The sequence below is a fragment of the Dromiciops gliroides genome, chromosome 2 (assembly GCF_019393635.1).
Source record: "Dromiciops gliroides isolate mDroGli1 chromosome 2, mDroGli1.pri, whole genome shotgun sequence".
In the NCBI taxonomy this organism is placed as follows: Eukaryota; Metazoa; Chordata; class Mammalia; order Microbiotheria; family Microbiotheriidae; genus Dromiciops; species Dromiciops gliroides.
The window spans coordinates 441,674,700-441,698,137 of NC_057862.1; the positions used below are offsets into that span (position 1 = coordinate 441,674,700).

Consider the following 23,438-nt stretch of genomic DNA (forward strand, 5'->3'; position numbering starts at 1 on the left):
TCTCTGTCTGCAATACCCTCTTCTATGTTTCTTTGCCTTTTGAAATCTTACTCATGCTACAAAGCCTAACATGAATACCACCTCTTCCATGAAGCCATCCTTGATTTCTTCCAATGGATGCAATCCCTTCCTCAACCAAATTTTCTTAATACTTTTTTTTCCAAAAAAACAACCGATATTTCAATGTTATTTTAAAGTTTGCAAAGCACATGGCATGAATTACATTAGTTGAGTTGCCAACAACTCTGTAAGGTAGATCATATAGATATATACATTTTAAAGGTGAGGAAATCAAGCATCAAGTGACTTGCCCATAGTCACACAGCTAGGAAATCACAGAGATCAAATTTGAGCACAAGTCCTTCTGATTTCAACACCAATACTTTATCCACTATATCATGCTTATGACATGCCATATTCTGCCTGCTATCCCTGCTTCCCCCCTCCCCCAAGTTTCTTAGGGGAAGATACAAGGTTTCATTTACCTTTATTTATTTATTTATTTGTTTATTTGTTTGTTTATTTATTTATTTGTTTATTTATTTATTTATTTTAATTTACCTTTCTCCACCTCCTTCTTCAGAATTTTTTCCTGAAGCAAACTTAGTTGAAGAGGGCAGTTAACCTTGAATGGGTTCATTCTCATCAATAAGCACCTCACTGTCACACCACCACCTTCCCCCTACCAGAGAAAAGGAGAGAGGTAGCAAGCAGTGGGGAATAACATCCTGAGAGAAGGTCTCTGAGAAATAGTCTCTGGGACTTTCTTGACACAGGAATGGTGAAGAGCTACAAGGTACAGTGTGTGTGTGCATGTGTGTGTGTGTGTGTGTGTGTATATAGACATAGTCATACATAGACACACACACATATATATATATATACATACATATATATGTGTGTTTACATATATATGGGTTATGTAGATGGCAAAACAGATAGAATTCTGGGCCCGAAGTTAGGAGGACTCATCTTTGTGAGTTCAAATATAGCCTGAGATACTTACTAACTTGTCATCCTGGGCAAGTCACTTAACCCTGCTTGCCTCAGTTTCCTCATTTGTAAAATGAGCTGGAGAAGGAAATGGAAAACTACTCCAGTAGCTTTGCCACGAAAACCCCAAATGAGGTCATGAGGAGTCAGACAGGACTGAACAACAACATGATGCATAGTGGTAGCGGACCACAGGTAATCACAAGATCATAAACTTAGAGCTAGAAAGGACCCTAGAAATCATCAAGTCCAACTGCCTCATTTTTCTTTTTTCTTTCTTACTTTTTTTGTTTTGGTTTTGATTTTGCGGGCAACGAGGGTTAAATAAATGACTTGCCTAGGGTCACACAACTAGTAAGTGTCAAGTGTCTGAGGCTGGATTTGAACTCAGGTCCTCCTGAATCCAGGGCCAGTGCTTTATCCACTGCACCACCTCACTGCCTCCTGCTTCATTTTTTAAAACAGGAAATTGAGGCTCAAAAATATTAAGTGACTTGCTTAACCTAATAAGTGTTGAAGATAGGTGTCAAACTATTATGTTCTGACTTCAAGTCTAGTGCTCTAGATACTAACTATGCTTCACTGTTCTACCTTCTCTCTCTCCTCCTCCAGATGCTGGCACACTTATTAGCCTAGTTATACCTCCTATCCCATAGCATAGGACCTAGGTATTGAATAAATGCATGTTGGATGTTAAAAGAAGGAAGGTCAAATCAAAGAGCATTTACTAGACCAATCACAAAGAGCCATTGACAAAAAGCAGAATTCCTTTTGGAAACTACGTCCTTTCACACTCTAATTGGATCACCCTGTACAATATGGAGAGATTCCTCCTCTTAAAATGCCTTCTTTACCCAACACTGCATCTTTATATTGCCCTCAGTGGCTTCTCTGAGCCCATAAGTATGCTGTTAGTAGCAGAATTCAAACCCCAGAGACTTAAAGAAAATCATAGGATAATATACTTAGATACTGAAAGAATATTAAAGATCATCTAATACAACTCTGTCATTTTTGTAGACAATGAAACTGAGGTCCAGAAATATGAACTGACTTGACTAAGTTTGTGTAGAACCATGATTTGAATCCAGGTGCTCCTACTTCAAATGCTGTGTTTTTATCATCAACTCATACTCTCTGAGAGCCATCATAAATGGTCCTGCCTCTTCTTACACATTGCCACAGGGAGTGGAACTCTAATAAGTATTTACATTCAGAGTCCTTTACTTCAGTAGTTGGAGGATCTGAGATTGAATCAGTATAGAGAGGTACTCCTTCCACTAATGCATGTCACAGCCTTCTCACCTCTCAGGAAATATTTTCATAAATTGAAGTGTCCAAAAAAAAAAAAAAATCAACCCCTCAAAACCTACCACCTAGTGGCTAATCTTCTAGGAACAAACATTCTTGTTCTTCACTAGGCTAGTCATTGGTTGACAGAGAGAATAATTAGTTGAATAGGAAATTAGTTATTCTTAATGAAAATAAAGTGTCCAGATCCCAATGAGAACTCCTCCCTAGTCAGGCTTTATTCCCTCCAAATTTTGACCTCTCCAGAAATTAGGCAAAGGCCAATTCTTGAATCTCTATCTCCTTATTAAAGTGTGGTATCCTAGGTTTTCTCCCCACCTGACATTTTCCTTTGTTGTCTTTTTGGTGCCAAGGTTTGCGGTCTCTCCTACTTCACTCACTTCAACTGAATTTGCCTGAAAAGCTGACTCAAGGGCACCTTTTGTACTATTTGTCCAAGGATGCAAGATTCCTTTACAAAGCAAAATTCAGAGTAGGAAGATTCCTTCCAACCCCAAATATATAATCTTATGATTTTATTTAGTTTCCTGAGATGAGATTTCCATCGATTCTATCTCTTTGGGGCTGGGAACAGTGCCTGAGGCTATTTAAAATTGGAGTTGAATTAGGATAATTTGATGCCTGTAATCTTGGAATTCCTAAGAAGGAAGGTTACAGATTATCTAGGCCAAATCCCTCATTTTACAGATGAGAAAAGAGACATGACTTCCCCAACATTTTACAGTGAGTAAATGGTAACCCCATGACTAAAATCCCAATCTCCAGTCTTCTTGTCTAACGTTCTAATACAGAATGTGAAGGCAAGGATAACCTTGAGAATTTACACTTGTTGCCCCCTTGTGATAAAATAGTCTTAATGAGAGAGAGGCCAGGCCTAGTATGGTGGTAACCATAAAGACTGCTAAGTAGTTGCCTAGTGTGCAGTGTTATGTCACACACTCATCATGTAGTGGGAAGCAGGTCTGCTTTCCACACCCAATCTCTTATCCCACTAAGAAAATAGTGTGGGGGAAGCTAGGTGGCACAGTGGATAAAGCACCAGCCCTGGATTCAGGAGGACCTGAGTTCAAATCCAGCCTCAGACACTTGACACTTATTAGCTGTGTGACCTTGGTCAAGTCACTTAACCCTCATTGTTCCATCCAAAAAAAAAAAAAGAAAAGAGTGTGAAAGGATCGTAGAATTTAGAGCTGTTTTAGTTCAATCCATTCATTTTAAAGATGTAGAAGCTGAAGCATAGAGGGGTTTGTGACCTGCTCAAGAATCATACAACTGGCAAATAGCACAGCCTGGATTCAAACCCAGATCATCTGATTCCAAATTCACTTTCTTTCCACCAAAGCAGTCAGGTAACTAGGGGGGCACTGTGGATAGAGCACTGGACCCAAAGCTAGGAATACCGGAGTTCAAATCCAGCCTCAGATACTTACTTAGCTGTGTGACCCTGAGCAAGTCACTTAAACTCTGCCTGTAAAATGAGGGTAATAATAGTGCCTACCTCCTAGGGTTGTTGTGAAAATTAAATGATATTTTTAAAGGTTTTTTTTTAAAACCTTAAAGTATTATATACATTTTAGCCATTGGTTTGATTGTTGTTTTTATACTAACTTATACTAAGAAAAATCATTACAATGACCAACCATGGTCCTGAGGACCGATGATGAAGAATACTACTCTACCTCCTGACAGAGAGGTGATAGACTAAATATGCAGACTGAGCCACATTTTTTTAAATATAGCCAATGTGCGAATTTGTTTCAAGGGATTTTTCCTTTATTTTTTTCAATGTGTATGAAGGGAGAAAAAATACATGTTAATTGAAAAGAAATAATTGAAAAAAGAAAAAAATAGCAACTCTTTTAGAGTTTTCTCTGCTTGGCTCCCAAAATCATTTTCCTCTCAAGGAAGAAAAAGCTTTCAAAGATAACTAATTGGACTCAGTCTCCTGCCTCTGGGTAGGTAAATATCTAAACTCTCCAGAAAAGATGGTTGTCAACTCCTTATTTGAATATTTTCAGGGACAAAAATTCCTCACCTACTTTTTGTTTTGTTTGTTTTTGGCAGGGCAATGAAGGTTAAGTGACTTGCCCGGGATCACACAGCTAGTAAGTGTCAAGTATCTGAGTCAAGATTTGAACTCAGTTCCTCCTGAATCCAGGGCCGGTGCTTTATCCACTGAACCACCCTCAACTGCTCTTGGTTACTCATCTCAGAGTTCTGATACCTTGATGGTCAAAAAATTAATGCATTAATGTCTGACTGCAATATCTCTTGCTCGCAGGCATGTATAGAATGCTGGCCAGGCCATCTAGCCCATACTCTAGGCATGCTCATGTTCCTGATTTATTTTTACCTCTATCTTCATTTTTACTTTATTTCTGATTAATATAAGAAACATCTGATCAGCTTTTCCCCAATAAGACCTCTCATGCTTTTTTTTTTTTTTTTGTGGAGCAATGAGGGTTAAGTGACTTGCCCAGGGTCACACAGCTAGTGTCAAGTGTCTGAGGCCAGATTTGAACTCAGGTCTTCCTGAATCCAGGGCCAGTGCTTTATCCACTGTGCTACCTAGCTGCCCCTGCCTTTTTTTTTTTTTTTGAGACTGAGTCTCCCTATTTTGTCTACATTGGAAGAAGCAGGCCTAGATACACATGGTCCTGATCCCACTCCTGATCAACTCAGGAGCTTTACCTACTCTATGAGCTAGGCCTATTCACCCTTCTTTAAGCAACAGGGTGGCTCCCTGCTTCTGGCCAGTTAACTTTACTGATGCTGGACTTAGTGTGGACATCCAATCAGTTTAGCTCACTGCAGCTCAGAATGCCTGAGGTCAGGAGATCCACCAGCCTCGGCCTCCCTAGTAGCAGGGTTTACATGCCTGGCCTCTTTATATATTTTCAAATGCATACCTGTAATTGTCATTTTCTTTGCTCAAAATCTTAAGTGACATCCCATTTCATATTTTTTAACATAAAAATGAAGACCTTCACCCTAAAATTTAAATCTCCTGATACAATCTGTCTCCAATCTTCCATTTTATCTTATTTTCTCAAACATTCTCTATATTCCAGGTAACTCATACTCATTATTCCACATGTTTGTCTTGCTCTCTCCAGACTCTGTGCATTTTGTATAGACAGCCCCTCATACCTAGAGTGTACTTCCTCTTCATCTCTGTCTAGTGACATAAGCCTGTTATTAACTGTACAATCCTGGGCAAGTTATTTAACCCTTCTGCCCCCCATCCCTCACTTGTAGAATGAGGGAGTTAGACTTGAAAGTCTCTGAGGTTGCCCTAAGTTCTAAATCTATGATCCTATGAGATCTTTCTCCCCTCAAAACCCAGCTCAGGTATCAGATCCTTTATAAAGCCATCTCTGGCTGGTCTCGGTGGCACACACCTATCATCTCAAGTACCATGGAGGCAAAGGCATGGGAATTCCAACTTACAGGGGCTAAGCTGACCACACCAAATTCAACATTAATACAGCTTGCCACTGGAAGTAGGAGTTTCCCAAGAAAAAGTGAATCAGCCCAGGCCAGAAGCAGAGCGGATCAAACTTCTGGGCTAAACAGGGAGGGATTGGGTTGGTAAGTAGTTCCTACACTTCCATCCTGGGAAAGATAGGGGCATCCAGTCTTAAAAAAAAAAAAAATTATGTATGTATGTGTGTATGTGTATGTATATGTATGTATATATATATATGTATATGTATATATAAATTAATTTAAAAAACAAAAACCTCTTTTGACTCTCTCATGCCCAGTTGAATGAGAGCTCTATGTCCTCAGATTTTCCTAGGGCCCTTTCTTGGGATCTCTTCTTTACCCCTACCTCAAGCTATACTTAGGACAGCTAGGTGACGAAGTGGATAGAGGTCCAGGCCTGGAATTAGGGACAGTTCAAATCTGAAATCTGACTTCAGACACTAGCTGTTTGACCTTGAGCAAGTCACTTAACCCTGTTTGCCTCAGTTTCCTCATCTACAAAATGAGCTGGAGAAGGAAATAGAAAACTACTCTAGTATCTTTGCCAAGAAAACCCCAAATGGGGTCACAAAGAGTCAGACACAGCTGAATAACAACAAGAAGCTTTCTCTCTCTCTCTCTCTCTCTCTCTCTCTCTCTCTCTCTCTCTCTATATATATATATATATATATATATATATATATATATATATATATGTGTGTGTGTGTGTGTGTGAGTGTGTGTGTGTGTATGAGTATATATATATATATATATATATTTGTGTGTAAATTCTATTTAGACTGTAAGATACTTGAGGTCAGGAATTGTTTAGTATTTATCATTTTATCTCTGGCACTAGTCAGAGAACTTAGACATAATAGGTGATTGTTTAACTGAATATACTTAAAAGTTTTAAGTTGCCCTTTAGCATTTTTCTCTGATTTAACCCCCTTCCATTCCTAATTCTTTTAATCTTTCTATCTTTATCACATTCTTCTAAAGCACAGGCCACCCAAGGGGAAAACAAACCAAACTTTCTCTATTATAATTCTTGGTGCCTGATATAGTGGACAGAAAGAGTGCTGGAGTTTCAACGAGGAAGACCTGGGTTCAAATCCCACCTGAGACGCTTACCAGCTATGTGACTCTAGGCAAGTTATTTAACCTCTATGTGTCTCAGTTTCCTTCTCCATAAAATGAGGAGAGTAAAAGATCCCTCCCAGCTTTAAATCTATTACCTTATATCTCATTCTATTTTGGATAATTTTCAGTTATCTCTACAAGAGTAACTTAGTTTTCTACCCACCATGGCAGTTCAAAGCTTAGCCCAGGTTTGCCAAGAACTATGTCTTCTGGAACGCTCCTGGGTGATGCCCAGTTCACAGAGTCCTACTCAGACAATGATCTTCAGAGAATTTCCTGAAAAATTTTCTTTACATTGCCCTATTCTAACCCACTTAAACTTTGCTACAAACTTTCTATACAACAAAACATGGATTTTTTTAAAAAATCAGATAAAACCAAGTATATTTCATTTGTTTTTCAATTTTTCTATGATTTTTTAAAAAATTTAAACACAAATGACCCAGTGTTTCATTTTGTGGCAACACTTCACCTATTAGCACTCAGTCATTACAAAATTAATTTTTAATTCCAGATTTCAGTTAATTATTAAAACTAATAGTAAAGAATCATGGCTCTTCACTTCCGAAAATTATAGAAAACTCCTAGAAAATTATGGTTTTTCAAATATCATGCTTTGCCCCATTGTAGCCCCCTAAGACATATGCTCTCTACTGGGGCCCACTGTTACTTCTGTTCCTTAAGAGGTCTTTGGAAAGACCTCAGTTGGAGAGGAAAAGAGAGAAAGCCACCCCCAAATCAGAGTTGCTTCTCTTTTTCCTGCTGATTCAGCCAAACCCTGAACAAGAAAGGCTCAGACTCAATCCATAACTTTTCTGTCTATTCAAAGAATGTATTATTTCTCAACACTGATAAAAGTTTAATACGGAGTTGCCTGGGTTTTTAATAAACTTGTCAACAAAAGAGCAAAGCAAATTGATGGGGCCCTTCCTAGAAATAAATTCGGCTTCAAATAGACCAAATGAGTGTGGAGGACAGGGAGGAGGGAGGTGGTAGAGGCCAGTTTTGCTGTTCTTTGCAAAAATGGCAAGATAGATTTTTGTGTCTTATTACCTCAAAGATAGGGCCAACGGTAAAGCTGCTTTCATTTAAGGAAAGAAAGATGTTCAACTTATAAGTGCATCCGAGAGCCATGTGCCCCTGAAGAAAAAGGGGGGATTGTGGAACCTGGTGGATTAAATTAATGACTAATACATTCTGAGATAGGAAAATGCCATTTCTAACCTGAAGGATGCCCTGGCTGCTGCCTCCCCTACTCTTCACAGATTTGAGAAAGTCCCCTGGTGAATTCGAACCAAGCAGGGTCGATTTTATACTTGTTTATGGAGGTGTTAGTGGCTGGTTTGTTTTTATTTGAGCACTTGATCTCAACCAAAAGATAAAAGGCAGTGGCCTAGTGATCTCTAAAGTCTCTTCAAGTTCTAAATCCCATGATCTTTTCTGCCAGCCATATCCCACAAAGGAAGAGCAGAATTCATGATCCCTGAGGTTTTGTCACTCTGCTACTTCAGAGGTCATAAGGAACAGTCACATATAAAGGGAAAGAGTTCATTGGTTTGGGGTTACAAGAGTCCCCAACTTCAAATGCCACTCTGACATGGATTAGCTAGGTGAGCCTGGGCAAGTCAATTACCTCCTTTAGAAAATGGGGGCAATACTTGTCTCCAGCTACATACCTCTAATGATTGTGTGTGTGTGTGTGTGTAAGCATTTTGTAAATTTTAAAGAACCATAGACATATAAGTTATGATCATAGGAATAGGATAAATTAGCACAAATTATAGCTACTCACAGAGCAGCCTTCACTGGGAGGTGTTACATAAATTAATTCACAACTAAAACCAGCAGAGCTGATCAATAGGTTTATTTATATGTGTGTTTTTAAATAATGCAATAGATTCTTGTTCATTAATCCTAGGACAAACCAGGCCTCCATATTTATCATTGTTTTGTAAGAATCAAAGAACTGATTAGAAAATATATCTTTTACTAGGGCCAGATTAATGCATAGATGAACTAGGTGCCCTACCTATGATTTGAAAGGCACTTAGAATCCCTTCCTGTCTTTGAAATTTCCCTCAGTTTCATTCTCTGATTTTCTACCAATAGGGTTCCATTTCCTGGATTAAGATTTTGTACTGTTAAAATGCAAATATTCCTACAAGGGGTAGCAATAAAACTAACATTTATATAGTGTCTTTACAGACAAGGAAACTGAGGTTAAGTGACCAAGGAATCAAGATCAAAGAGTTCATAAGTATCGGAGACTAGATTTGAATTGAAGGCTTCCTGACTACAGGTCCAGTATTTTATCCACTAAGTTGCTTCTTGGTCATTAGCACTTAAAAGTGTGAATTAATTAACTGAATCTTTCCCAAAGTTCTTGGAAACAGAGTTCTTAGAGGATATAGGAAAAATACATTTTGATGAAAAAGAAAATGAGTGGGAAGTCTGGAGAGATAGAGAGGATGAGCCTATTTGGATCCCTCAGGAGTGACTTGAGATGGTACAAGAGGTTAGTTAGCCCATACATATTAAACCCCTGAATAGAGAAGAATATCATGACAAGATGAGAGTGGAAGACAAGAGAAGGAAGAAGGTGCTAAGTGGACAGCTCAGGGAGAAGTGAAAACACTATTATCATTACCACCTCAAATTTAACATTTTAAAGTTTACAAGGTAGTTTTCTCACAAGAATCTCTCACTCAAGGGAACTAGTATATATGAGTATACATATATGTATGTATGTATGCCATATATGCATATACATGTGTGTATGCACACACATATGTGTTGTTGTTGTTCAGTCATTCAGTTGTATCCAACTCTTCATGACCCCATGGATCATATCATGTCAATGCTGTTTGTGGGGTTTTTTTGGCAAAGGTACTGAAGTGGTTTGTTATTTACTTCTCCAGTGGATTAAGGCAAACAGAGGTTAAGTGACTTGCCCAGGGTCACACAGCTATTAAGTCTGAGGCCCAGCACTCTATTCACTGAACCACCTACCTGCCTCCATGCCTAATATACATGTACATATAAACATCTTCATTGTATATGTGTTCATATATATTATACATAAAACTTCCCATTTCACAGATGAGGCTCAGAGAGATGAGGTGAATTTGTCCAAGGTCATGCAGGAAGTATAAGGGCCAGAGTTTGAACCCAGGCTTTCTAGCTCCTGGTCAGCTATATCATAGTACTGTTACAGCAGCTATGCCTGGCAGATAGATGGATAGATAGATAGATAGATAGATAGATAGATAGATAGATAGATAGATAGATAGATAGATAGATAGATAGATAGCTGGATAGATAGATAGATAGACAGATAGAGCCCTCTCTAAGTCCCTCATTGTCCAATGTGACATGGGCCTTACTATTTTGAGACTCCTTCAAAAGGCAAATAAGGCCTAAGGACAGAGATCCCAGAGGAAACTGGTACCCCAAACCATAATGGCCAACTTCAGCTATATGCTCTGCCCTTGAGAAGGACTTTGCCCGTAGGGTACCAGATTCCTGCTTAGAGCCATCCCCTGTGTTGAAATGCCTTTGTCTCCCATTCCTATGCAAGATATGAGTGAAGAGTTGGGGGGCGGGGAGAGCTTGGGAGAAACAGAAGGTAGAACCAAAAAACTAGAGAGAAGAACAGAGAAAGATCACCCAGGTCCTGCCCATAAAGTTACAGGTTCAAAGATCCAATCCCTTTGCACTTCTGCTTTAGGCACAAGGGGCCTCACACACTTTTCTTGGCCTCTATGTCATCAGAAGCAGGTTTGGCCAGTTGGGACAGCTGAGGAAGAAGACTATTTATATCAGCAGTCCTGTGGTCCTCTTGGCCTTGGAAGCAGCCTCACAGTTTTTATAGAAGGTGATATGCTTTCTAATGCTAGCCATATCTGGGCATGGCGAGACATTCAAACACATGACCCCCTGGAGCAGGGGGTGAGAAGAGGTAAAGAGAAGAGGAAAGTATATCTGCTCTGTATGGCAACTGACCTTGAGGACTCCCCTCATTCAGGGGACAAGCCAACACTCTCTCACTATTGAGTCCTCTACCTAGTAGGTGTACAATTCTGCTGTTCTTTTCCCACTCCAAAATAAAAAAAAAAAATTTAAATGCCCTGGACTACTCTATCTTGCCCAGTTCCCACAGCTATTCCACACTTTTCTCTTGCACACACATAAACATGCTGGCCCAAGCACACTCATAAGACAGCTTGCAAAAGGGTGTGGCTTTCACACTATAAAGCAGAGACCTCCCAGGGCTGGTTTCTGGGAAACTTCAGGGCAACAGTCTCAACTCAGTGACTGATAGAAACATGGACAGAGCAGTTGGTTTACACCTTGGGTACAAGTCTGCAAAGCAGAAAACTTTCTCATCTGGGTTCTTGCCTGCAGAATCTAGAATGCAGCCCATTTTTTCTTTCCCTTTTTTGGATCAATGTATCTGTTTTCCTCTTACTTTTTTGGTAAGTGCACAAAGAGGCTGAGGAATCTCTGGTTGAGTGGGTCTGAGGACTTGGGCCTCAATCTTCCCAATTGCCCATGCCCTGACTTGAAATTCATCCTTTGTTCAGAAAACCCAAGGAACTGTAACCCACTAGAATACTTCTGCAGACCACGTGCACTTCACCAATTGGGTTATTATTGACTCCAGTGAAAATACGCAGGGCAATATTGGAGGATTAAAGCAACCAACTTGTAAGGCCCAAACCAATCACAACCTAGTGCAGTATCAGTGATCCTGAAAAGTTGTGAATTTCTTCTCTAAGCCAAGCTCTATCTTACACGTGCCAAGAAGTCAGAGATATTTAAAGGTATCATGTAGCAAACACTGTCTTAAAGGGGAAAATTGCTTTTCAGGGTGTATAGGCACTGCGGCTTCATCTAGTTAACTTTGGATGGGGGTACTCTAGCTCTTCTCAGAGAGAACACACCTTTACCTTGCTTGCCCTTGAAGTACCGCCACTGCTGCTGTTGCCGCCACCACCGCTGCCGCATTTACCTCACCTCCTGCTGCCCTCCATGGCCCCGCACTGCAGGAGTGGTCAATGCACCAAACTGAAGCTCTCCCCACAGCTCCTGCAGCTCCCCAACTCCACCCAGTTCTGCTTTGGTTTGTCATCTCTCCCACAAGTGGTAGGCTATCCTCACAAGCCTGGGTTGAGGTTGTATGGGAGGCAGAGAAACTCTTTACTTGTCAACAGCAGCTCTGATCTACCATCATCCACACCAGGTCTTCCTGGGCCTCATCCTGAAGGTGGATGTCCATTCAACCAAGCCTGGACATTCCACTGTAAGTTTCACAAAAGAGAAATCCACAGGCTTTGAGCCTCATAATGAACATTGCCAATGAAGGTCTGGAACTCGGGAAGATGGTAGCCTTATGCAAAAGAATGACACATGAGAAATTCTTTTTTTGGCCTAATCTGTCATGACTAGTCCCTAGTCAGCAGTGGCCAATATGTCTGGACATAGCCTTGGGGAGGTCCAGAGTTCAATCAGAGCGAGTCGGGTGAATGGACACCACACTTCATCCTCATGAACCATACCCCTGGAGCTCCTGGGATGGAAAGGCACCAAAAGGGAAACCTGGCAGATCAAAGCACAGCAGAAAAGACTCGGTGAAGGGCATAGTAGAGGCTGAATGCTGTAAGCAACCATGCAATCTTTTCAGCCACTCACCCCTCCTCCTTCTCCTCCTCCTCCTCCTTTTCCTCTTTTCCCATACCCTTCATTTCCATTTCCATCCCTTGGCCTTGGTCAATTCATCCAGAGAGCGGGAGTTTCTCATCGCTGACTGAGCACAAGAGACAAGGCAAGCAAGGATGCCCCTGGAAGCAAGCTGTATTTTCTCCTCCCCCAGCCTCCCTTTTCTGAGGGCTTCTCTCTTTCTAGGCCTCAGGCAGCCCTAGGAAACACAAGGGGAGCAATGCCCTGCCAGGCTGGTGTCAAAGGCAAGCAGAGATGCTGCACTGCAGTGCTGAGTCCCTTTCTGCAATCAGACGTGCACAGTCCAAAGGCTGACTCAGCACAATTCTTTTTTTGATTGGTTGGTCTGAGGAACATAGTTTTCATTTATGCTAAGGTGGCGGCAATTAAGACACCATCCCCCAAGTCCGGATCCCCAAGCCCCACCCTTTTTGTTCTCTGAATCCACTTTATAAGTATCTCCCCCAAAGTCACTCCTGGGTCCCAAACAGTCTTAGATTCCTCCATTTTTTTAATTTAGGGCATTTAAAAAATTTGCAATTCAAGCGATGCTCACTGTGATTGACTCATGCTGCAGCAGCTAAAATATCTGTCCTGCAGGTCAATCTAATCATGCTTAATAGCAGTTTATTCTTCAACGCAACATTTTTCACGTTGGGTCGACAGTTTTAAATGAGATTGCTGATGCCCCCCTTTACTAATGCTTTTACCAGGGGCAGCACACGCTTTGAAATACTTGTGCAATAAAATGCTTTATTGCTCTTGATGAATGCACTATTAAACTGGAATTGCAAACAGCCCCTTCTTTAGAAAGAGGTAGTGAAATTTATTTGGCCACCTGGCTGAGGGAAAATAAAAAATAACTCGTCATCACCATAAACAAACAAACAAAATAATGGGACTGGTGTCCCTTCTCCAAATGGGTCTCTTTCCCCTGTCTCTCTCTCTCTCTCTCTCTCTCTCTCTCTCTCTCTCTCTCTCTCTCTCTCTCTCTCTCTTTCGCATACAATCCCCATTCCTGACACGGTACTGGTTTCCCTCACATGCAGAAAATTCATTTTGAGAACGACTCGATTTTGTGAGCCATAAAATAGAAAAATTTAACTAATTTGGTCCGCTGAATTTACGAGTTCTGCAATTCTCCAAGCTACTCTTTCCACCCCTAGAACTTCAGTGCAATCAGTTGGCTGTTTGGTTGATAGTGGCTAAACCCTCCAGTGGTCTCAACAGCAATACTGACACGTCATGCGCCCTCAGGATTCTCTAGAACCAGCTTGGACATGCTCCAGAGAACTTGGAATAAAGAATACTGCCTGCTTTTCCAGGGCTGCCTTCTATACAAACAACCAGATGAAAGCCAAGGGAAAATCTCACACGAGGCAGCATCACACTCATTACGGATAGGAGGACCTTGCTTGAACATGCTCATATATTAGTCTCTGACAATGGCACAGGTCTTAAAAATACTTCAAGTGTCCTGGTGTACAGTCTTCTCTGTTCATTCTTAAAAGCATTCTGATGAGGCAAAGGAACAGATAGTAACCACTGAGGTGTGTTGTCACTTCCCCCCCCCTTGCCCCTCACCAAGAAATCACCTTGGACATATAAGATTTAGAGTTAGAAGAAGCCACAGAGATCAGTCAATCCAGCCCCCCCCCATTTTGTCGAGGAAGAAAATGAGGCCCAGAAAGGCGGTGATTTGTCCAAAGTCATGCAAGTAGTAGATGTATGCTTTGAACTCAGGTCCTCTGAGTTTAAACCCAATATTCTTTCCACTGTACCAAAATCCCTCAGGTGTATTATCTTGGCTGAACTTTCCTCTCCCAAAATGTAAGCCAATCCTGACACAGGTCCCCATCTGATCAGCCTCTCCCTTCTTCTACATTAAAACATTAAACCAGTAAAATGTCACAAAGATGGTGCCGGGAGGCCCAGTCAGTATTGTAAAAACACTGACATCAGAAAAGATTCAAGCTTAGTTACCTCCTACCATTAGCCATGCCATTTGATTCACATATGTTGGAATGCCAAAGGGAGAGAGAGAGAGAGAGAGAGAGAGAGAGAGAGAGAGAGAGAGAGAGAGAGAAATTGCATTAGGGTTGTAGATACCTATTGTAAATCAGCCCCAATTCCAAAGCTAGAGCAGCGGTGAGCAGTTGAAGGCTTAAGGTGGGAGCAGGAAGTGGGGGGGGATGTTAAGGAAATTTGGGTTTATATTGAGAAGGGTAAGAATTGTTCTCATTTTTAATTCAGCAGATCAAGAGAATGGAGGTGATTTATAACAAAGAGAAGGCAGTGACTATCTCTGTGAACTCTCTGGTTTTACTGCTCAGTCAAACCTAATTTCAAAACACTAATGCTTTTATTTAAACACCACATCCTGCAATAAAACTTTAATGTAAAACAGGGACTTATCGAAGGGAAGAGGCTGCGGCATTTCTGTGGTCGGTTAGCAAATCTCTGTGGCCTCCTATTTCTGTGGCCTTGCTATTTCCACTCATTGTGGCCGGAGTCTTACCCTAATGGGGACAGAAATGCCATTTCCTGGGACAAATACTGGCTAGGTGCAAACTCTCCCATGCCTATGGTGGGACCAAAAAGCAGATGCCTTCTCTCCTTATTTTCTCCTCATTGGCATAAGATTTTTTAAAACCTGCATAGATACATACATACATATACACATATACACATCTATATATGGAACAAGACATACAAAAGACATATATGAAGGGATATATGAAACATGACAAATGGTGCCTGTGATGTGACATGTGATACATAAGGCAGGCTAGAAAAAGTAAGATATGTAAGACACATTATAAGCTATGTGATATATATGCATATATATGTGCTATGATCTATGATGTAATACACAACGCATTCTATGAGTGATATGTGGTGGGTCATGTAGTTGCCATATCAAACATTTTAAGTTTCAGCATGAACTGGCGTCATGGCTCTCCTTTATAATGTATTGCTTGGCCTGTGACTCAGCTGCTGGAACAACATAGCTGAGTCCCAAGATGGATGGGTCTCAGCGGAAAGAAGAGGGGGCTAACCTCCTGATCTTCCTTCTCTCTCTCCACCTATCTCCATGTACAGGAGCCAGAATGTTGGTTGAAAGTTCCTAACTCTAGGTGGGGAAGATACACCTGTTGCAGGTTCCAGAGGCCAGGCACACCAAAGATAGTTCTAAAGAGCAAAGATCACATGATGTGGAAAAAAATCCTATTGGCTGCCAGACAAATATTCCCCAGGCTGAAATAATTGACTGTCTCCTACTTTGCAAATACTCCACTATGCCCAGCATACCTGAGGACACCATTTTCCTACAGGACTGAGAACCTGCAGAAGCTATACCTCTGGGGCCATAAGAAATGACAGATATGACAGAAATTTCCCCACATTCTGTTGAGATACTTCAAAAGTCTCCTGAAGCTCGGCTCAGCTTGAGTATTTCTTCCCAGAGAATACTGTTCTGGTGGAAAGGTCCTTTCTAACTATCTTTTCCAAGAATTCTTCCGCCCAGTTAAGATCCTCTTACTTAAGCAGAGGGAATAACTGACTACCAGGTAGAAAAGGGAGAACTTCAGCAAAATCTAGATACTGAGTTTGGCATTATCTCTTGGGGAATCTAGATCAGCTCAGAAGCAACATTGTGGGACCCATAGTATAACATTCAGATTTGCTTCCATGATAAGCACTAAGCCAGAGAGAAAGTCTCTCTCTCTCTCTCTCTCTCTCTCTCTCTCTCTCTCTCTCTCTCTCTCTCTCTCTCTCTCTCTCTCTCTCTCTCTCTCTCTCTGAATGTGCTGGGACAGTCAGGAACTGCATCTTCATACCAAGTGCTGGGCATTACTTTAGATTTCACATCATTCTAAAACTACTGATTCCAATAACAGCAAATCTCCCCTTTGTTGTCGAGGATAAAACAAAAATCAATCTAAGTTTAATATGGGGAAATGTAGGGAGAAAGTTATTTTGTGGATGAGAGAGTCATTTTGGGGACTTTAGATTTAGAATGATCTCTGCCTGAAAAGCTCTTGGGATACCAGAGTTCAGTCTCCTGTGTATGACATGTTGCCTAAGATTCTTCCGAGCTGCCTTGAATATTCCCTCATCCAGAGACTATTAGTTCTTAGGCTACAGGGTATTTAAAAATAGAAGCAAAAATGAAGCTACTTAAAAGTAGGGGCTAAAGCTATGATTGTGTACAGGTACACTGTGATTGAGTCTTAGAAATTCTGGGGGTTGTGAGTGTTGGATTCCCTAATCACTTCCTTTTAGTGCATGGCAAGTTCGACATTAATCGGCACAACTCATTTGTGTGTGTCTTTGCCAGGGTGAAAAGTGATCATGTCTGAAGACGTCAGAGTGAAAGACCCAAGTACACATTGCTCTAAGTCTTCAAAGTCTTTGACTCCTCTCTCTCTCCCTCTCTCTCTCCCTCTCTCTCTCTCTCTCTCTCTCTCTCTCTCTCTCTCTCTCTCTCTCTCTCTCTCTCTCTCTCTCTCTCCCTTTCTTCCCTTATCTGTTTCATTCCACATTCTACATTTCTCCCACTGCTTATAGAAATCACCCACTCTTGCTGATGTCTAGACTCCTGCAGGCTAAAGGTGGGGGGATGGGGAAGAACAGCCTAGAAACCTGCAAGCCCCCAAGATCTACCACTTGACCTGGGCCCCTGCAAACACCAGAAGCGGACAACGGGCTTTCTTCTGGTGTTGCCTTTCCAAGCGCCTGCCGCAGTCAGCACGTTGAATATTTAATGTCCTGATGAGCATTTCCACCTGCTGACACAGGCAAAGTGACAGAACAATACAGCCACTGGAACACGATCATCAATTGACTCCCCAGTCAGTCTGCCATGTCAGGCATTCCAAAAACAAAATCTGTCTGTCTCTTTCTCCCTTGAACACGGGTCACCCTGCTCCCATGAGAGAGATGCCCTACCGGAAATACATACTTCTTTACATTCCATAGCTTAGCACGTTCATATGGGCATATAAAGTAGTATGTTTCTCAAGCAGGTAGTTTTCAATATGCGCATTTATATGTTTGAAGAGGAAGATAACACTGCTTTGGAATTCAGATCCCATGTGTACTTAGTGGTGGCTTGGTTTAATGTTGCTGAGTTACTGCCCCATTTCCATGACATCTTCCTCAAAGCCTCCTACTACACACACACACACACACACACACACACACACACACACACACACACACACACATACAAACACACCCATTTTCTATAATCTCCTTCGCCAATGTTCCATCCTACGATTCATCTCCAGTAACCCACAGTTGTTCTTTCACTTTTTTTCCTGAAATCCATGTGCCTGTATCCCCATATACACACAGTCTTGGGAATTAAGAAGGTGATGCCTTTGACACAAGTCTGAGAAATCCAGCAGTTTGTTTCTTTTGTGACTAATTCTTATGTAAATAGGATGAGAAGGAAAACATGACAAAACCTCCCATTTCCCCCTGAAAAGTATATAAATATATACATATATATGCATACATATGTACACATACACACATATGTATGTATATACATACATATATACATATATATAATTTCACAGTGAAACTTTTAACCACACAGAATATACATATGAAATACACATACATTAACCATAGGGCATTCACTCCATGCCCACCCCACCCCACCCTCACTCCCACATTAACAGTTAGAAGGACTAAGAAATAAAGGTTTGGAAGAAAAGACCCAGAAACTCCAGAAAATTACAATTCTTTCTATTCCTCAGATGAGGACTTAGGGGGAAAAAAGAGAAGAATAAACAAAGCCTGGTCTCATCCCCTTTCCTGCAAAGCTTAGCGCTTGCCCATCTGGAATTCAAATGTCCAGTTTACAACTTAGCAACACCAAGCTGCCTCCTTCTCATGCTGAGGTTAAAAAACTCTTCTGTTAAAGACAAAGGATTCGTTCAGCAATTGACTGGGACTGAGGAGAGAGAGGGTATTAAAAAGGCAGCTAGATACTGTAAATAGAAACTCTTACCTAGTAAGTCCAGGATTTCCTCCGCTTCTCAAAGAGAAGAGCCCCAGAAAGAGAATGTCTTGACTTTCTTTCTTTCTTTCTTTCAGTGTTAGGAAAAAAGCCATCTAGTTGAACTCTGTAGCATCTGAGGCTGGTTGCGGTTTACCTGATAAATTGTCAAATTGAAGGTTCATAGGAACAACTGGAAACCTGGATCTGTGAGCTTAGGCTAGAGTAGAAGTCAAGGAGTTACTTCTCAAGCACTCGTGTGTGCTTGTGTGCACCCACCCATCTGTGCCTTTCTTCTCTCTGCACCTCCCTTTCCTCTCTCTCTCTCTCTCTCTCTCTCTCTCTCTCTCTCTCTCTCATATCCCCTCCCTCCTCCTCTTATTTTTCCTCCTCCTCCTTGTCCTCCTCCCCTCCCTTCCCTCCCCCTCTCTCCATCTTCTTCCCCATCCCTCCCACTTTGCCCCTTTTCACTCATTGCCTCCTAACCCCTCTGAGCTCTAAAGCTCTTCTAACAATGTGGCCCCAGTGCCCCACTGAAAATGATGATCACACTGAATAGAAGACTATTATGGGCAGGATTTAGGCGCCCAGCAAACCAAGAGGTCATTTGGGGCGCTTCCTGCTCATTCAGCATTGCTGTAATAGTATGCTCGGACTGTCCACTCACCTGCTCCGTTTGCCTACTACCCTAGCCAGAGCCCTCCAGATCAATACCAATTTACAGGCAAATGCAGAATGGCTGCCTTAGTGTTAATGAATTTTACCGTTTCTCACAGTCTTCTAATGAACCCTTTAAAGAGGGTTTAAGTAAACTTAGCAAGTGGTAAACTAAGCACTTTGGAATACTTAATTATATCGATGGGTTTTCCCCTGCATTTTAAAATTTCTCTGTGAGCAGAGAAGGAAATGTTGCCCCCATTCTCCATCATCATATATAAGGACTGACAAAGCCAAATAAAAAATAAAAGGAGAAGGGGGCAAGCTTCCATTCCCATTCCCAAGCTTAGTTCCTGACGAAGCCAGAAAGTAACCAGACCCCAAGTAAATCTGGTACCTCAGAGTTTATTGAGCAGAATAGAGAAACAAACTGTGAAGTGTGTGATAACACTAAACCCCAAGGGGATTCAAATGGTAAGTGGTTATCACCCTCTCTGCTCATTGCATGAAGTCAGATAAGCTCTTTTTGGGGGTGGGGGGAGGGTCAGGAGAGGAAGAGCTGGGTGAAGACCAGAAAGCCCTGACCAAAGAATCACTTAACATCAGAAAGTATTGCTGCAGTTGAGTAAGGGGGGGGGGGGTAAGACTTAATAGGAACAGGGATTGGATCAGGGATTTGGGGGCTATACTCTGAAAACAACTGGACAAAAGCAAGAATCCCATGCAGCTGGGCTTTCTTAGTTTTAATTAGAGGAAAATTCAATAAGGGAATTAGAAATGTTTTGAAGGTCAAGGAAGCTAACCTAATTGTCACTCCAATAGAATTACTCTACCTAGTGTGGATAACCACCCTTCTCCTGCAATGCTCATACATACCTAGGATCCCCACATAGTAAATACACCCTTCTCACCACCACCTCCAGTGAGGAAGCCTATTTTGTAAAATACCACTCCCCTCCTCCCCAGTAAACAAATATCTCAGTTGAACAGGCCACGGGGCAATGGTCTCTATCCATTGGTGTGTGAAATGGACAGGTGGACTTTTTAAGTATCTGGGGATGATGTAGGATGAGTAGGTCAAATTTTCACACAAGAAGAAGATGAGGGAGTGGATTATGGCTCTGAAAGGTGCCCCTACCTCCCATTTAAAAAGGAAAGAGCCATTTGGCAGGATGGAACAGAGAAAAGACCTGCTGCCCCATTTACATTTAGGCACTGTTATTTATCATTTTCATCCAGTCAAGGATAAAAAAGGGCAACTCAAATAGCATGCTCTTGCTACCCAACTTTTCCTCCTGCATCTCCAATGATTTAGGTGAGACCCTTGCATGATAATGTGAGCTGAAGTCTAGGTGAAAAAGAATCCTAAATGTTCTGTGTGGCCTGACAAATGAGAAGTGGGCATAAACTGAGGGGCAAAGGAGTGCAGGGAAGACAACCCGGAGCCAAAAAGGGTGGAGAAGGCAGACTAGGCAAGAGGGAAAGAAAGTGTGAGAAATAGTAGTGAGCAGATGTTTTCCCAGCTCTAGATTTCTCCTGTGCTCTCCACTTCTGACCTCCATATTGACAGGGGTTAGTTACAAACATCCCCTGGGCAGCTGAAACTTTGGAAGGATCAGACTTAGCCAGAGAAAATCCCCCAATCTATAGAAGGAAACCTGAAGTTTCGGCAAGATGTCCACATGAACCTTTTGCTCATTCTCAAACTAAACCTAGTTCTTTTTTGAAACAAAATTTCACCTCCTGAAATAAAAGGTGTACTAAATGGTCTCCCAGCTAGTAATCCGAAGGACCAATAAACCCAAGAATTACAATGTCCTTTAAATTGCACAAGGCTGCTTAGACTATAAATACTCACTGAAAAATATACTACATTCTGTGTATGTGGGAGTCATGCTAAGTCAAAGAGACACCCTGTATAAATCAAACCTATCTAGTTCCTGAGGAGTATGTGAGTATGTGCATGCGCATGTGGTGCACACACATTTCCCTACATGAGTGTGTTTGTACATACACCAGCAGATCGAAAACCTATACCCTACAACACATGAGTTTTGCACACTTGAAACTTGGGGCATCTAGTTTGGTATAGGTAAGGCAGGCTTAGGGGACTGAGGCCCATTTCTGTCTTCAGAAATAGCCATAGCCTGCTTTTTACCATTATTTAAAGTCAAACTATGCCCCCTTCTTCCAGATTTGGTGTGGCTCCTTCCTCCAGGCAGTGTCACATTGGTTACCAATCTCTCTGCCCATTGGCATTACAATGGTTAAGGACCGCAGTACCAGGAATGTTGCAAGTTGGACTATAAGTTCAAACCACGTTCCTGTTCTCCAGAGCTCAGAGCGGGTTAATCAGACTCTCCCCTGACCACAGCCCCCCCCCTTTACCCCCGGTTATGACAACCCCAAACATCCCTCCAGCTGTCACTAGCCTGCACTTCCAAACCAGGGAACACAGACTGCCAGCAGTCGTGCAAAATGATTGTGTCAAAGTTCTTACATTTGAGTTTAAAGCATTCGAGCTATTGCTGGCTCTGCAGTTTTTAAAATGCAGAGGATATCGCACGCCAAAGAGAAAACTCCTAACCCACCCCGTAGGAACACACACACACACACACACACACACACACACACACACTCACACGCTGCCCCAGTGCAATGAGGGACATAAACACACAGACACACATATACTTCCAACCCCCGTCCCCCTCCCCAATCCCGGGCAAGTTTGCTGGAACCCGTAAGTCCTGACTGAGCTGGTAAGTGTTTTGTTTTGTTTTGTTTTTAAAGAAGAAGAAGAAAGAGAAAGAAAGAAAGAAGAAAAAAGAAAGAAAGAAAGAACCGAGCTAAGCTGGTGCCATTAGAGGAAAGAGAGAGAAAGACGTACCAGTGAGGAGATTCTGTTGCAGCAGGGGAGCCTCCAGAGCGCTAGCTGAATCAGCTTTAAAGAGTTAGGGATGCATGGAGGAGGGTCATGGCATCGCAAGGTAATAATGCGCTGGATGCTGCAGCCATCGGCTTCCTCCTATAGGCAACCTCTAATGCAGGGAGGGAAAGAGAGCAGGCCCAGGGATGGCATTAGTCCTCACTTGGAGAGGGGAGGGGGGGGAACACACAGACAGATACGAAAGAAGAACCGGCAAACAAACCCTCAGTCTCTTCCCCTAACACGCACAGTCCCTTCCCCCACATGCACCTCTGTATCCTCTCCTCCTCCCCTCCCACCAGACACCACCACCACTCAGCCCTCCTGCTGCAGCGCAGACTTAGCAAAGGGAGGGAGCTCTTTAAAGCTTGAGAGAGAGAGAGAGAGAGAGAGAGAGAGAGAGAGAGAGAGAGAGAGAGAGAGAGAGAGAGAGAGAGAGAGAGAAAGAGAGAGAGAGAGAGAGGGAGGGAGAGAGAGAACAAGGAACAAGGGGGAGAGAGAGGGAGGGAGGGAGAAAGCAGGAGGGAGGAAAGAACAGACAGGAGGGGAGCGGAAAGCAGGAGTTAAGGAGAAGCATCCTTGCGTGCTGGGATTACCGCACACCTTGATGTATAAGGGCTGTATCTGCAGAAGTCTCCCCTCACCCTCTCCTCCTCCCCCCCCCAACCCTTCCTCCCCCCACCAGGAGAGGGTCACCAAGAGGTAGAGGTCAGATTGAAACAAAAGAGTATCACCTGCCCGCATGCTCACACACAAATGGGGGGGGGGGGTAAGGGGGGAGATGCTTCCTGGTAGGAAGAGGGAGGATTGGGGGGTTTAGGGGGAACCTCTGATCAGAAACCAAGTTCACCTTTCTAGTGCTTATATACCCAGCTAAGCATCTGAAACATGCAGTCCCAGCCAAGTGGCTCCTTCTCATGCCATTCCCTCCCTGACCATATTTAGTCAACCATGGGAAAAAATAGACTGTCAGCTGCGGACAGCCGAACAGGGAGTGCTGGGAGTTCAATCGCTTCTCTCAGCTCATTGACTACTAGTCCTGCAGAGCCCTGAGTCTGCCCCCTCTTTCCCCCCCCCTTGCTCTCCCCTACTCTCCCCATTGCTATTTTTAGACAGGCCAAATAAAGAGGCATCTAGACTTACAGGCCTGGCCTGTCCCAGGCCTTCAGCAGGCCCCTACTATGTATGGTCAGTGAGAGACAGCCGGGA

General features: G+C 42.4%; 1 long non-coding RNA gene across 1 annotated transcript; it reads right to left on the reverse strand.

Moving 5' to 3' along the window:
* Nucleotides 1–618: 618 nt before the first annotated feature.
* On the reverse strand, nucleotides 619–23,050 carry LOC122743856. Its single transcript, XR_006355032.1, has 4 exons — nucleotides 22,964–23,050; nucleotides 22,191–22,341; nucleotides 18,659–18,803; nucleotides 619–682 (listed from the first exon to the last, which is right to left on the reverse strand). It is a non-coding gene; the product is annotated as an uncharacterized LOC122743856 (long non-coding RNA).
* Between the last annotated feature and the right edge of the window lie 388 nt (nucleotides 23,051–23,438).